This window comes from Carya illinoinensis, chromosome 4, assembly GCF_018687715.1.
Source record: "Carya illinoinensis cultivar Pawnee chromosome 4, C.illinoinensisPawnee_v1, whole genome shotgun sequence".
Classification (NCBI taxonomy): Eukaryota; Viridiplantae; Streptophyta; class Magnoliopsida; order Fagales; family Juglandaceae; genus Carya; species Carya illinoinensis.
In genome coordinates, this window is record NC_056755.1 from 23,022,706 (window position 1) to 23,037,248 (window position 14,543).

General features: G+C 36.3%; 1 pseudogene; it reads left to right on the top strand.

Annotated features, from left to right (window-relative positions):
• The first annotated feature begins 7,865 nt into the window (after positions 1–7,865).
• On the top strand, positions 7,866–10,186 carry LOC122306371 (annotated as a pseudogene).
• The last annotated feature ends 4,357 nt before the right edge of the window (positions 10,187–14,543 follow it).

The window sequence follows — 14,543 nt, forward strand, 5'->3', positions numbered from 1 at the left end:
ACCAAATTGTCAAGTCCGTAAGCTTATCATTAGTTTTTAAGAATACAATAAGTAGTAAGGTCCGTAAGCATGCCACTACAATATGTTATAAGTATAAAGATGGTGGTCAATTAGATATTTACCTGTATGACATTACCACATAGCATAAACATCGTCTCATGTAGGTAGCCCGAACTATCATATATATTTAAGGATATATCACAGGGCCCAAAAAATAACTTTACCCAACCCAGTTTGCTCCCACAAAACATATACATATAGCCTTCCATTGGATATATATATATATATATATATTGTCAATCCACCATTGGAAGAACAAAAAAATGCATCCAAAATGTCACAAAAAACCTTCCCATTTTTTCTCACAATACCCCGTTCATTGAGTCTCTCGATGAGACTCACTGAGGGACCGGTTAGCAGCGAAAAAAGCCCTCAATAGGCAGTCGGTTTCCACTTGTCTCTCCAACAGGAGTTGCATGTTTGCCTTCATTGCCTCCATCTCACTCTTGGAAGATTCAGCCTCTTTCTTATGTTTCTCAATTAAAGCTAAGTACTCTTTTTCTCGTGCCAATGAACGTTGTCTCGTAGACTCTGGGATTACCATCTCTCCCAATCCTTTTGCATAACCTGGTTTATGATCAAGTACTTCTCTGAAGACACCTGCTGCCCTTTCGTCAGTTCGTTGCTCTGGTTCTAGATTATCTAGCTTTCCAACCATATCCTTTTGAAATACAACATTATAAATCGATTAACTATAGTGATGTGCTGAAGTTAGCATTTTATTTATTCAATTAAATAAATAGAACTAGCATTGCTGTTATCAAATTTTGGTTATCTAGGAATTTACTCACATATTTGTCGTCAGTGGCAGGTGATAAAAATTTTGAATTCTTCTTGGACTAGTGGGCTTCCTTGAAAAAGTCTACCAAATTCGCCAATTCAACCCTCTACATGAGTGTGGAATGTGTATATATAACAAATCTAGCACAATATATTTCCACATCGAGATTAGTAGCTTAATCCCGATATTTATTAGAATAACGAATAAATGCTATACAATATAGGGACAAAATGCTTTAACGCTATATAAAAAAGAAAGTGGGAAATTTGCTAATATCAAGTTAAATAGCCTAAATCTTATACCTTCTCTTCAAGAATCCACACAAAGGATTTGTGACTTTTTGTGTGGTTAATAACCAGCCTCTTCCTATTCTCCCAATTTTTAGTAGAAATATTCTGCATTGAAAAACCCATTAAATGTAAGCATTACAATATAAGTTAGAGTAACATCCAATCAGGCCGTGATACATTAACCAACTGAATTTTACTTTGTATTGACCACCCTTGACTCATACCTTGAAGGTCTCGCTACTCCATCTATCACATAGCTTAACCCAAACAAGGGGGCTGACCAGAACAGTGTCGTTTGCCAATGGTTTGTTGTGGCTGGCATATGATAAATATATCCTATGCAATTCATGGTGGAATGCATTAAAGCGCTTCCGAAGCTGTTTCGTTACTATCAATCGATGGTTCTCCAATTCCAAATCAAGTTCAAAATCACCCTACATATGTAATCAAATGTATATATGTAATCAATTAAACTACAACCACTTTCAACCTACCAACATGAAAGTGGAAATGTCTTACCCGAACACGATCGATTAACTCATCCTTATGTACTTGGGGTACATCACTCCATCTTAGATAACTCATGTCACAATTATGTTTGACTATCCATATTAATCGTGTTGTAAACATGTTGGCATTTGAATAGCAAGGTGTTGTTTCTCCATTATATATCTTCAACAACACCTTTCCATGTTTTCACAATTTTTCAAATTCAGTGCACTTGGCTGGCCCACGTCCACGTCTCCTCTATTCCTAGTTCACTACAGGCTCTGTGGGGATGTCCTCACCTGTCTAGATATAATAAAAAATAATAAATGGTTAGGAGGCTAATGTATTATTATTAACTTTATTGTAACACCATGTAATGTTTAATCATTTTATATTAAAAAACATGATGCATGAACCATACCGATTTGAACTCTAGCAGACTCTGCCTCTATATTGGGTGAGGTCATTAAGTTAGGCTCCATGGGGATGTCCACACCTACATGACATAATAACAATAATGTCTAGTCAATTATAATTTTTACACATTCCTATTGTAAGACCATGATATGTATATTTTGCAAATGAAAAAAGTCTCGCTTGAATGTGGACTGTACCGATTTGAACTCTAGTAGGCTCTGACTCTATATTGGGTAGGGTCACTCTGTTAGGCTCCATGGGGGCATCCACACCTGCATGACATAATAAAAATAATGTCTAGTGACGATTTGATGGAATTTACAAATATATTGCAACACCATAATATGTATATTTTGAATGGTAATAAAAAATCTTGAACATGTGAACTATACTGATTTGAACTCTATCAGGCTCCGGCCTTATACTGGGTGAGGTGATGCTGTTAGGCTTGGCCACCAGTGTTGTGGTCCCATACGGTGGCTCCCATGGATGGCTTGGGGGTTGGGTAGAGTCATCTGAGCTAGCCTCATCCATGTCTCCTGGACTATGGTATGAACTAATCCGAGCACCCCAAGGCTGGCGAGCTCGGCTTGAATAAGGCACCAATCTTCTACCACGGAATGCTTGGCCTCTAGGCCGACCTCAGTCACTAGCTCCCACTACTTCACCTGCATTTAATTAACATCTCATTTGTGTTAGGATCATATCTAGAGCAAATCGAAATTGCCTAAGCATGTTAGAATATGTGCTTGGGTCGTTCATGCTCCTCGTGAATGCCTAATGTTGAGATGGGATTGCGATGGGTTTTTTAAGAACACTATGCCCAGTTGTGAATCCTTCTTCGGCTGACCTAAGATGGAATAATAAAGTCTCTCATATCTAACCTCAAGTGTAGTTTACGAATATAATCTCACACTCCAATAAGATAATGCATTAAACTAATAACACTTATCGAGTATCGGAAATTCAGTACCCTAATATTAAATTTATTCTAGTTGGTTGGGTTTAAATAAATCAAGTCAAATGCAAGTTCATGCTTGTAACATATTGGCGGCAGATGGAACAACCCTAGGGTTCAAAATACGGATATTCATATGGTAAAACATTGAGAATTCACCTAATATCAATATGTTGGCAGTTGGTTATTCTGAGTCAGACTCTTCCTCGGTGGATGGGTCCTCATCATCTGAATATTTCCAATCACCATAAGCATCTCCATAACCAGATGGAGCCATGCCATCATCAATAAAATCTGGTGAATTTCTGCTTGGACCACCCGACTCCATGTGATCTCGTTCATCACTATGGGTAGGTTCTATATCAGTCCTACTAAGTGGAGTTGACACTGGACATGCATCACAATGAAAAAGTGGATAGTCATATGGGGACTCATTCTCTTGATAGGCATCATCGTCACTTGATTCGCCATCAATACTATCTAAAACCCTCTGCACTGGTGGAATATCATACACATTCCTATTATTGTACTTCTGCATAACATACTAGTTGCCTTTTGCCCTTATATCCCTAATGTAAAAACACTAAGAAGCCTGGCATGCCAACACATATGGTTCGTCCTTATACCACGTCCTATTCATATTGACACTAGTTAAATGATCATCTACTCATAACCCCCGTTTTTTATCACAACATCAAACCAATCACAACTGAACAAGTACACTCTTCAACCTCCCATGTAGTGTAACTTCACAACATCATTGATAATACCATAAAAGTCTACATTATTAGTATCTTGGTCACCAGTTACCAGCACCCCAAAATTTTGTGAATGCTGGCAAAGTTTAAGAGACTTCGTATGGAACCATTTACTATTTATAATGCAGGTAGTATATGATGCAACCCAATGGTCAAGACCACAAGCTAACACATACAAATTTGGGGACACGTCAAATGGATTGTTTTTACGCTGATCCAGAACCTACATGAATATCGGGAGAAATCATGAACTTATAGTGTCAATGGCATTGTCATCAGGGTCGGGTATAATTACACAAAGTAGATAACTAGCAAGCTAACTTACACGTTGCTTGAACCAAATTGGAAACTCAGTTTGGTGCATGCGATCTATAGAATTTGAGTTTGACACCTTGCATTTGTCATAGTGTTCCCTGCATTTGTTGAACACAATGGGGGAAATAGAAATTGTTAGTGACATAATTTAAATTAGATGGTAGTAGGTTGTTTTGAGAAAGCACAAAGAAAGTAATGATTGCTTACTCTAAATAGGGTCCAATCTCAATACAGTTGTTTAGCACGTACCAAATGGCTGCTGTATGGAGTGTAACTTCTAATTGCACATTATTAGCTATACCCAAGGGATGAAGTTTCTGGTTGAAAATTTTGAACCCATCTATAGTCTCCTCTTCTACACCATTAATGTTGTGACCTGCTCGATTAAACTTCATCTCAAAATCTTGGAGATACATGGAGCAAAATGTCAAATACTCGATGTGAACCCAGGCTTTTGCTATTGAATCTTCTGGACGTGCTTTATTCTTAACATACCGTTTTAATTTGCCGTGATACCTCTCAAATGGGTACATCCACCAATATTAAACTGGACCTCCGAGAATGGCCTCATAGGATAAGTGTATAGCTAGGTGGACCATAACATTGAAAAAAGATGGAGGGAATATCATCTCCAATTTGCATAGAATGGTGATGATATCAAGTTGAAGCTTTGATAGGCGATTCACATCTAGTGTTCAGGCGCACAACTCTTTGAAGAAACCACTAAGTTTAGTCAAAGCCAATGCAATATCCCTCCTTAAGAACCCCCCCACAACAATAGGAAGTAGTGTTTGCAAGAAAACATGATGGTCATGGCTTTTGAACCCAGAGATTTTGGAATCACGTATAGATACACAATATGTGATATTGGTAGCAAACCCATCTGGAAATTTAACCTCAGCAAGCCACTCATAGAATTTATTCCTTTCATCTCCATGTAATGTGTATAATGCATGTGGCATTGTAACATGTTCACCTTCACGTTTCAAATGTAATTCCTTTCTGAAACCCAAGATCTCTAGGTCACGCCGTGAATTAGTGTTATCTTTTGTCTTACCGGGAATATTCATAAAAATGCCCAATAAATTCTCAGAAATATTTTTCCCAATATGCATAACATCTAAATTATGTCTAAGCTGCAAAGTTGATCAATAAGGTAGTTTGAATAAGATGCTTTTCTTTGTCCAGTTTAACTCTTTTGCAGTGCGTTTTCTCTTCCTACGAGATTTCCAAATTGAATATCTCTAAGCATTTGTAATTGAGTTAAAAGATCCGCTTCTTCAATCATAGTTGGTGGCATGCGAAGATCTTCTTTACCTTTGAACAACCCTTTTCTCGTTCGCCAAATGTGATCTCTTGGTAAGATATGTCAATGTCCCATATAACAATGTTTTCTGCCATATTTTAACTAGTTCGAATTTGTACTTGCATTTGCAAGACGGATATGCTAGTTTCCCTTTTGTTAACCACCCAGATAGATTTCTATATGCGGGAAAGTTACTGATTTTTCACAATACAATAGCATATAATATGAACATTTCCTTAGTAGATGCATCATATGTAAGTACTCCATGTTCCCAAAGTTCAATTAACTCATCAATTAACAGTTGCAAATAAACATCAATGTCATTCCCTGGTGATTTTAGGCAAGGGATAATGAGGGATGTCATGAAGAATATGTCTTTCATGCATAACCACATCGGTAAGTTATATGGGACAAGAATCACTGGCCAAATGCTATAAGGTTTATCCAGATTGTTGAAGGGATTGAATCCGTCACTCTCCAAACCGAGCCTAACATTGTGAGCATCCCTAACAAATCTGGGGTGAGCTTGATCAAATGTTTTCCAAGCTTCAGAGTCAACAGGATGTCTCATACTAGTGCCATCGGTGACTCGCTGCTCCTTATGCCATCTCATGTCACCTGCTATTTTACTTGACACAAAGAGACGCTGCAATCTTGGCTTCAAAGGAAAATGCTAAAGCACTTTTTGAGGGATCACTCTTGACCCATGTGTATTTGGCATCCATCGCAAAACCTTACAGATAGGGCACTCATTAAGATTAGCATTTTCCTTCCAAAATAAGATGCAGTCATTAGGGCATACATGAATTTTGTGGTACGTGAAACCCAAACCTCGCTCCAATGTCCTTGCCTCCTCATATGATTGTGGCAATTCAGCATTAGGAAAGGCTGACCATAAAAGGCTTAGAAGCATATCAAAAGACTTGATTGACCACCCACCAAGTGTTTTAATGTCTAACAACTTTACAACGAAAGAGGACGGCGGGCATCCTCTAATAGTTGGTCGAAAGTTGAGTTTGGGGAGGAGTGAGTTGGTGACATTGTGTTGTCTTTAGGAGCATCTCCAAATGTGGCTGCTCGTATGTCATCGAACATGCAGTCCATGTCATCAATGTACACGTCTCCACACTCCGGGATCGTCATCATTGTCAATGATGGGGAGTGTTTTCTCCTTCCCATGAAATATCCAGTGGGTATAAGTTGGAACTATCCCTTTTATGAACAAGTGAGACTCCACCTCAAATATAGGCAAGAAGAGATTATTACATCATATACGGCACGGACACCGAATGCGATCACTTCCCATGGAATGAGTTTGTGCCATTATAAGGAAACTGTTAACCCCTTTAGCATAAGCAGGTGATAGAAGTTTATCACCCAAACTCATCCAACTTTTGTCCATCTAATAAAAAGAAAGCTGCATAAGTGGTTTTGATATTGAAGTTATGATAACCACAAGGTAGGGTGAAGAAGTAACTAGCATGTGGAGCACGCTACAAGGAGAGGGAAAATACCACATACACACACATATAAGTATGTTTGCTTTATTCTTTTTTTAAAATGTTTAAATCAAGAAGTATAGTCAGGAGGAGGCCAGGTGATAACAAACATTCCACCATAAATTGGTTAAGAGAAATCTCCCAAGTGTATTATCAATTATAAAGTCTGGAAAGGTAAATTGAGTCTAAAAAGAGGTAGACACAATATAGGGCACTCAACAAAAGGCTACAACAATATATAAACTTAGTCATATCTAAGTATCAAAAGATGTGCATTGTTGGCCATGGTTGGCGTTTGGACACATTTTCCCTCTTATGCTTGACTGTTGGAGGCGAATTTGCTTGTACGTTTCATTAGTTTTGAGAGGTATGGTTCAGTTTCAGAGTTGTCTTGTCTCCTCTCCTATGTTATGAACTATCATGCACTGAAAACTTAGATTCAGGCTGAAAAATCTGGACCATCGTGGCCTAATTGTATTTATTTATTTGCTCATATTTTCCTTAAATTACAATTTCAACTCCAAAAGATTACATTCATCAAAGTTGGGCATGTAATAGATACGAAAAGGAAGCTAATTGAGCCAATCTATGATGACAAAAGTGGGTAGGAAATCCCCATTTGTAGGGGGTCAAATTATATGATACATGCAAAAATCCATATCAAGATAAATTAAATGTTTGGGGACCCTGCCTTGTTGTATGGTTAGGACTAAATAAAAAATTAGAAAATTGTCTCTCCAACCACTAAAGTTCTTAAAATATTAAACTAATGTTTTTGTTTGTTTTGCAGTCTTTCAAAATGAATTAAAACCTGTCTAGAATCATGATCTGTTGTCGGTGAAGAGGATTAACATGTAGAAAATTTGGAAGTATTGAGAATGGACATCAATTATTGTATTAATCGCAGATTTTATTTCGTGTACACAGAACTTTCTAGGTCAGAGCCATCCAATTTGTGACTGTGGGTTAATTTGTGTTCCTTGAAATTGCAAATGGAGGAGGTAAGGCAGTTGTAAATTTGTATTATCTATCACAGTTGTAAATTCTGGCTTCAAGCTTATGCTTATTATTTGTTTTTTACACATTTTCTTTAGATATGTTCCTCATTATGATTGTTTGGTGTTTTCAGTTTCCTTGGTTTTAGAATTTTTCTTTTTTATGGTGTTCTTGAGACATGCTCTTGGATTGATGGTTTGATTGGTAGTAGTTATTGAATTTCTCTGTTTTCATGCTTCAATGCTTATGCTTATTATTTGCTTTGCTGGTAGTACCCATTTGGAGCAGTATATATTTGTTTGTTGGATAGCTGATGCTTATTATTTCTTTCTTGATCTATTTTTGATCTATTAATTAGAAATGGTAATTTCCCAAAACTAACATTCGGCATAGGTCATGTTTGTATCTCCCCAAACTATTAAAGAATCAGCCAGTGATATGTTTAATCTAATTCATGGGCTATGAGTTTTACAGTATGCATGGTATACCTTATTGGCATGTCAAATAGTGCAGCAAGATATTGGCCTGCAATTGATGGTGCTGAATCATGATGATGTAATGTGCAGCACGATATTTGAATTTTACTTCTATTTCCGCATGCTTTTCAACCAACATTATTCACCATTTGGTGAACAAGTTATGCATTAGAGTGATTTTTATTCTAAGATAACTATGATTGTAGGTTGTTGATGGGAAGCTTTCTCACACATGTTATCTCATGGCTGTTGATTATTGCTATGTATAATTATGTAAAAAGACAAGATTCCTTGGAAGTTCTGAAATTTATTTATGTGTGTGTTTCAATAGAGTTACTACTGATTAATGGTGTACCAAGCAAATGCCTAAGTATTTTCCAGTTTCTGTAGGTATGAGAAACTGGAAGGCAAACAATTCTCCCTTTCTGATGTTGAATATTTTGTGATTCATTCTCCATATAACAAGGTAGAGTATGTTTCCAATTGTGGACCTGCAACCAATTTCTCCTTTTATAGGACTTAGTTGTAATTCAAAAATGCTTAAAACAATAGCTTGGGTGTCTAATTCTTTGTTTTCCTCTCTCTGAACTAGTACAGCTTGTATAGAGAAGCTTTGCATGTTTGTTGTAAAATGACTTTTTGAGGAATGCCACATTCTTTTCTTGTTCTCTCTAGGAATTATAACCTCTAGTTTTCATAAATTTTATCTATTAAATCGAGTGTCCTTGGTGAAAAATTATATCTGCATTTGTTAGGCTCTATTGATGACGAAGCTAAAGAAAAGCTGGAGCCATTTTGGACATTATCTGGTGATGAAAGCTACCAGAGTGATGACCTTGAAAGGTACTCTAGAACTCTGAAATATATATATATATATATTTTTATTGACACATTCTTAAGACTGAACTTGTTCCTGATGAAAATAAAAATTATCATACCTATAGGTAATCCAGCAAGTGGCAAAGTCCCTATAAGATGCAAAGGTGTAGCCAACCACATTGGTGCCAAAGCAGGTTGGCAACATGTACACTGCTTCTCTCTATGCAGCATTTGCATCCTTTATTCACATTGGTACACAACACATTGGTAATTTTCTATTTACTTTCTAGTTCAGATAATTTGCTTTCTTCGTTCCAATGTTCATATTTCCTTGTGGTAAAAATTGTTGTTTAATAATATATCACAGGTCAGCATGTTATCATGTTCTCATATGGGAGTGGCTTAACTGCCACTCTGTTTTCACTGAAATTCCAGGAGGGTTAACATCCCTTTAGCTTATCAAACATTGCCACTGTGATGGATGTAAAAAGAGGTTGGAGTCAAGGATTGAGGTATTTCTCTCGTTCTTATAGATTTAATAAATTTCAGTAGTCTTGGTTGCATTTTTTTAATTGTACCTACCTAAAAGCCTTGGCAGAATGAGGATATCCTTAATATACCCCAATGTTTCATTGTCTTAAACTTTTGCCTTTCCTTTATTACCTGATGGGGGGTCTTGTGCACAAAAGGTTACATAGCATGATGCTAATATTTAAGGTCTCTAAACGATGAAGAAGATTAGTTAGGTGCAAAGAACAATCGATAGACGGTGAACCCAAACTTAGAAGCCTTTTATTCCCAACTTTGTACCTTAGTCAGGATATATGTAGTTTTCATCCATTTTAATGTTATGTGGTATTCATGCAGTTCCTCCTAGAGAAGTTTGTTGAAACCATGAAGCTAATGGAGCACAGGTATGGAGGCAAGGACTTTGTGACAAGTAAGGACACTAGCCTTTTATTACCAGGCACATTCTATCTGACTGAAGTTGACTCCACGTGCCTAGAAGGTTCTATGCCTAGAAGACTAAAGACAGTGCCACAAGCACCCAATGTGAGAATGGTTCTATTGCCAATGGCCACTGAGCATTATACAGCATGCATGCCATGGAGTTGGCTCATTCAAGATTCAAGATGTGAAGCGTTCTGATATTGTATTAGTTTAATTAGTTGTGATGTATTATTATTTATTTTATATATGTTCCAAATTTATCTACTTTTTATATAGGAATCATCACACACTCTAGAACTACAAATATTATAACCACACTTCTTATCTATATAATGCAATCCACTATAGAGTAGTAAATGAGTGATAAGAGGGTAGTAAACTTATCTTTATCCTACAGCTCTTGTAGCAGTACAACAGTTAATGCAATGTGTCCACAATACTGTTGTCTCTGTCCATTCTTAAAATAAACATATGGGGTACAATGTTGAGTACCATAAAACAATATTCGAACACACTAATTTTCCTAATATCAATGGATTTGATGAGGATTGACATGCACAATAGTGACATGTCAAAAAACTGTTTGACAATCAATGCAAAGTTCATGAACAAACAAGAATGGTATCTACTTGGGATCACGTTCTCCTTTACTAATGTAAAGAAGATCCCATCTTCCATGATTTTGTCCTAGAAATGCAATGTTTATGCTTAATTTTCCTCCTGTAATTATAAAAGAGATATGGGTCGTTCTAGCAAGACCATTAATTTCAAACATCATGGTTCGAGAACCGTTTGTGCTTACTAACTTGTATGGCAGGTAACAAAAGTCTTCTATAAACAAATGGTTGGAGCACTTTTCAAAGCAAATCAATTGTAACTCATGTTAACTAAATTAACATGATCCTAAGGACAGTTGGTATAAAAATAGAGATAACTGGGGGAAATAGGCAATCAACATAATTCCTTGAACCAAACAGAAAATAAGCTTAATGACTAGAGCAACTGAAACTTGAATGACGGTATCTACCATATATATTTAAGGATCATTGTACAGCTTCATACAATCACTATCAAGAATAAGATTATTCTAAAACAAGGTGAAAAAAATTATATAAAACTACAATGATGCAAAAATTTGCTCCCTGGTGATTGGTGACACAACTCTAAAGAGACTTTTGAATGGAAAGACTAATCCAAAGTTTTATCAAAGCCCTTGAAAAAGTTAGGGTGCTAAGTTAACTGAAAATGAGTTACTTTAACAATTCCTGTTCATCCATTTTTCTTTCGAGATTTGAAATCAAGTATCACGTTCTTCACAGTTCCTTATTCTTAAGTCATGGTGGTAAACTCGGATGGATTAATAGGAAGCCGCTAAGGTGTAAAAAGTGCACAACAAATATATGTTCTATCTAGTTCATTATCACACTTGTAAGAGATTCATGGAAGGGTGATAACTTCTGAGTTTTCCTTTGCAAGTCATATAAAACAAATATAGAAGCAGAGAGAAAAGGCAGAAAAGATGAAGACTTTACTCACATCTTTGTAAGTTTTTAATTTCAATTGGGAAAAAAGATACAGAAAAAGTTAATAGACCTCTCATCTTCACTTGGACACCGTTTCAATAGCATAATCTTCCCCTTTTTACTGAATAAAGAATTTGTCTTGCGGGGGTCCTTGCTGGTTGAAGTTTTTTCCATCAGTATTTATGTAAAACTTTTGTTAATTATCAAGATAAGATGATCAATGTTGATCTCTAGCAGTGTCAACTAAAACTGGGTTCTAGAAAAATTTTCCAAATTAACTTAATTCTGACCCTAGTTGCATGAGAATGTGCAAGGTGTGATTGGAAGATGTAGTGGTGTTGAATAGGGATGTTGATAGCTAGATAGTCAATCCAGCTAACTAGAATGATATTGGTGAAGTTGATGATGGCTAGGTGGTCAATACAGATGATTCAAATAGAATACAAAATGGTGAGATGGAATGGCTAAAGAAGGAGAGGTTGACATGTGGCATCCTACATGTGCACGTGGGTCTTACATACAACATACATGATTGCTCCCTGAACACATTATACCTTAAGTAGATCATTGCATCAATTCAAAGGAAAACAAAGAACACTAATAAATACGAATTCTAGAAAATACTACACATTCTTATGTAATCCACTCGAAATGGGACTTGCATGAATATAATGGTCTGTATTATTTATGCTGCATTATAAATTAGGTTGCCTAAGAGCAGAGTGACATTTCTATCAACCACATGAGATGAAATAGGGTCCTTCCCTTTGTGGGAAATGAGTGTCGGGTTGCGTTGGAAACTACCTACACTTCTGCCCTCGCTTAACATGGTTCAGATTGCTTCATGATGATTCCATGTCCTGAAATCTTGAGAGCCTTCTTTTCATCATTCAGATATTTACACCAAATGTGGTCTTATTGTTGATCTTTCAATCCCATCATGCAGCAGTTTACTATTTTTCGTTAGCTCCATTACAACATCTACAAGTGTCTGATAATTGTCTTATTCAATTGGTTCCCAATTTTTATCATAGATTTTCTATAGTCGCTTTAGAACTGGTTTGACCAATTAATTCAGAAATTCCTAGGGTACTCATAGCTTCCAAAGCCTTGAAAACTCTTGGATTGGAAGCCATGACCAACCAAGCAAGCTACTGAAGCAATGAAGTAATCCCCTTGCTCTCAATGGCATTGTATACTCATTGGACTGGATTCACTTAAATGTTAGGCTATCTTTTCATTTTCTTTTTTACAAAAAAACTCCAAAAGGCAAAAGCCCCCGATTTCGATCTAGCTACTTGATTGGAGGGAAAGTGAGACCAAATATGAGACTTCCAACTTTAACCAAACAAATAGTGCTAAGCATACTAGATTAAAATTTCAACTATATTCTATAAACAAGTACCACCACTAATAAACAAGTACTACTATAGTTATATGTGATTGGTTAAACTAAGCTGTTTTAAAGTAAATCTTATTTTGATTTCCCTTTCCCTCCAGCCTGTGTGAGAACTCTGGACCTAGGAAAATGAAGGTGAGGGAGGTTTCCCTACATGCTAGTCTATAAGCATAGACAACATCTACACACATTTCATGATTTTTAAAGAAGTGAGAAGTTCTTCAATTTATAAACAGTTTTTTATTCCAAAGGGTATTGCTTAACATAATTACCATTAAAGTCCTTGTGGATTGTCATTGTTCTTGAAACTATCCCTTATCTAAAGACCTTTGGATTATTCAGTCGCAGGCATTAGAAATTGATTTCCAAAAATATGAACTTTTTTGTATAGTTCGTAAAAGTAGCCTTTTAAGAGCATATTTTCAGTTTTAGTTTCATCATAGTCATGTTTGTTGTCTCCAATTTCTAGCACAAAAATATTTTATTTTTGTTGCAGAAAGTTATGTTGAAGCTGGACTTGAACAATAACAAAGAAGAACAAAAGGGGTTGAAAGTAGTTTCCAGCCTTATAGGTATAGACTCAAAACAGATTTCCAGCAGTTACAGTTTTGTTAATGAATTAAGACAATGAAACAGGTGGGTCGTGCCAGTGGGTTTCAAGATTTATTTTAAGATTAATGCAACCAATTTTCAAGATCAATAAAATAGTATTTCTGTTGTTTTGCCTCAATCTATATATGCTCTAAATAGGAGTTATCAAATTGGCCTGTATCAAACATCGGTATTTTGATTGCAAAAAGTTATAATTATTCACTTTTCCCATAACCTATCTAATTCTGCTATGTTCAACAACATTTGCAGGCATTGATTTAATCATCCATCAACATGTTTGGCAAAAAAGAAAAAAAAAGTACCACTATCTATCATAATCTATCCTCGGGTAGCTTCCAAAGGTGGTTGACAGCAAATAAACGTAGTGAATATTAAAAGATGTAACTAGAATTTGATTCTTTTAATGTAGCTGAGGAAGACAACTGGAGCAACTAAGGTCAACAAGGGCAAGTTACTCGACTTGTACATCCATATATCTATATATATATTTACTCTTAGAGGGAGAAAATGTAATCTGGTGTCAATCGGGAAGGAGCAGTAAGACATTCATGCTGGAAATCAGTAAAACACATTGTATACGTCCACAAAGGACAAGCTTTCACAATTAGATTGGAAATTTTTTTTTCTAGAAGCCAAAAATGCACAATTTTTAGAAAGCAACAAGTGGGGATAAAGGCCAATGAAATACTTGTGGTGCATGAAACAAAGTCCCAAGCTTTTGAACCCAGAGATTTTCAATGCCAATGATGGAATGCCCGTGCCCAATCACATGATAACCCAAGATGGAGGTATGGAAAATGGGTTTCATATGCTCTTGGGAACGATAGGTCACACGATCTACGGAAGGAGAAAGCAAATAAGTGAAAATTTTGAGTGGCTTAACAACTTCGGGTG